Raw genomic sequence first — 2889 nt, forward strand, 5'->3', positions numbered from 1 at the left:
ATAGGTGTCAAGCTTATGGACATGTGTAGGAGGGAGGGGCCAAGGTGTGCAGAAGGGCATGAGACAAAGGAATGTGTAGTATTGGGGAAAGTAGTGGAATGTGTTAATTATAGGGGTGCCCATGGAGCTGGGGATCAGACATGTCCCGTGCGAGAGAGGCAGGTTGAGGTCTCCAGGGTTAGAGTAGAGCAGAAGTTCTGAGACAGTGAAGAAAGTAGAGGATGATGGGTTAATGGGGAGGAGTGTTGAGACTATTTGAGCTATACCAGTACAGAGGGATAAGCCAAACAGTGCCATACGTTTCAATAGAAATTGGATTTTTAGCATTTGTAGAAATTAAGTTATCAACTGTACTGTAGGATGGAATGGAAGTCCCAGAAAATGTAGGTCGTGGTGGCAGCTGCAGAGGAGGTATGTGGGTGTGTGAGACTTGACATCAGAAGAGTTACAGGATGTGTTAAGTGGTGATGTCCCATCCTTTCAGGATGATGGCACGAGGTAGGAATGTAATTATTGGAGTAGGGTGGTGTTAACTTGATTTGATATGACTTTGAATTTAGTGAGTGTAGTGTTCGAAGGTATGTTGTTTATTTAATACATTTGCCTTTTTTCAAGCAATAAACACCCTACCTTCGAACTACACTCCCACACACTCTAGTAGGTGGCGGTAATGCAGAAAATTGGATGCCAACCGCCGTTAAACCTCATAGAAGAAGATATTTTTACTCCAAAGGATCATGGGAACTTCCTTTTTCAGAAGATAGCGAGATGCTGTCAACGTTTTACGGCTCATTCCATTTGTGATACTGATGGATCGTGGCTTTTTAATCTTTTGACTACATTTTTGGTCGTAAGACACGCATCATTGTAACGTTAAGTGCATTTTGAATTTTATCCTCGAACATTTTATTTTGATTCAGTTGACTTTACCCAGCTGTATAGTGAATTATCTAGCTAATTTAGCTGGCTGAGTTGATATTACAAACGGCTAACTCACAGACACGATTTATTTTTTTAACATTTTTGAAATGTGCTTGGACAGCATGGAAACTGAAGTGGAATTCGAAGCACTGAAACCATGCTGCTCCAGAAGATCTGGTAAACTTTCAAAGTGCAGACTGAGGAAACTTCTCCATTTGAGTTCCAAGGAAGGCCTGAAACGGTGGCGCACCAACCTTGTCAAAGCCACTCTTAAAAAATACATTCGTTACGAACAGAAGAGGGTACTCACTAAACTGGTCAACCAAGAACAACTTTTGACCGACAACGGCGAAGAGATGACGTATATGACGACCGAGAATATCGGCAGAATTACACGACCACTCGGCGCAATGGCGCCAAAGAACACAACCCAGTATCTGATGGACATGGTATACGACGACATGCACATCGACACCAGTTCCAACCAGTTCAAGTCGCACCCAGTTTCATTTGTTTCTAGCGCCTCTCTTTCACCCAGGAGCGCGTGTGAAAGTTCTCTTGACTTTCAACAGAGGGACTTCGACGAAATGTATCTCCATTTTGAATCATGTTGATCAGGCTTGAACCAGTCTGTGGCAGAGCTGACCAATGCATTGACTCTAAACCTCGCAAACCAAGGTGTGCATAAGATTATTGTAAATAAGATGTCTATTGTAAATAAGACTCTAGTTAATTACTGCCTTTTTATTTTGTGAAAACGTTTAATTTAAAAACGTTAACAAATGTATTTTGAATTTCATTTGACTATGGTCTATTGCACAATCATGTTACATTTTGGGCTTTCCTTGTCCTCACAGCGACGCACCGGACGCTGCCTGTCAGTAGGGGGCGCTCGTTCACAGCGTCGCTTCCGGTGAAGTTGAGTCCACCGCTAAGGTATCCCAGGTAAACCTGCGTCACCAACAGGTAAACGTGGCAGGTAGTGGAGTCATCCAGGTTCTATGGTGCAATTTGACTTCATTTGGTTGCATTTCATTGACCTCACTACAGGTGTAGTCTCATAGATATGGAGTAATTTGCCTTTGGTCGACTTGGTTGTATACACAGTACCCAGATGTGTTCACGGCCATCTGCTGTATTTACTCTTGTGCGAGCCTTTTTCAGGTCACTCCTACTTGCCTCCTACCTGACTGCAATCAGCTCGGCTGTTGCCAGATTGATGGACACGTGCGGATGACTGAGGAAGGAAGTAAGGTTTCAAGTCCACTTCACATGTAGTGTTGCAGTTCTAATGTACACTTAATGGATAATACTGACTTGATTAGCAATCATGTTACCAAATGCAAGTTTGGGTAATATTCACTCATTACAGATGTTACCCATAGCAAATATATTCAATCCATTTTTGATTACTTAATGTAAACGTTTGTTTAAAAACATTGGTGTAAATGTGTTGTATGTGTCTGGACCTGTTGAGATCCTAACTTCCTAGTTATATGCTCTTGTGAATAAAAGTCTGACATTTCCACTTTGTTAATAGTTTTCTGTACTTTGAAGCTCTTTAGTGTCACTCTGCTTTCACATGTTGGTATTTCAACTAATATGTTGCCAGATTCTGTTTTTAAGAACTGAGTTAGAATGCACATGGTGCAATTTCAAAATTTGGTTGTCAGCAGTTCTTGTTGGTCACTCAAGGCAGAACTTTTTTTTGGATGTCTAGCCAGCTATCTAGTGATTACTGACCGCGAATCCCCATTAGTTGTTTACAGTTATTATTACTGCCAACATCGCCACCCTGTCAATGTTTTGATTTGCATCAAAATAGCTCAATGGCTATATTAGTAGAATCGCAGACCTGTGAGCGACTGTGGCCCTCGAGTTCAGAATGTTTTTTGCCCATCCCTGCTTTATGGAGCTCTGAGGGGATTTGAATGGTAAGGTTTAGCTGTCAGTGCTCACCCATGATAA

The 2889-nt window shown here is 41.8% G+C and overlaps 1 long non-coding RNA gene across 1 annotated transcript; it reads left to right on the forward strand.

Annotated features, from left to right (window-relative positions):
- Window positions 1–895: 895 nt before the first annotated feature.
- Window positions 896–2446, forward strand: LOC124028960. The gene is made up of 2 exons (XR_006837693.1): window positions 896–1599; window positions 1779–2446. It is a non-coding gene; the product is annotated as an uncharacterized LOC124028960 (long non-coding RNA).
- Window positions 2447–2889: the final 443 nt, after the last annotated feature.

This window comes from Oncorhynchus gorbuscha, unplaced genomic scaffold (genome assembly GCF_021184085.1).
Source record: "Oncorhynchus gorbuscha isolate QuinsamMale2020 ecotype Even-year unplaced genomic scaffold, OgorEven_v1.0 Un_scaffold_5124, whole genome shotgun sequence".
NCBI classification, from domain to species: domain Eukaryota; kingdom Metazoa; phylum Chordata; class Actinopteri; order Salmoniformes; family Salmonidae; genus Oncorhynchus; species Oncorhynchus gorbuscha.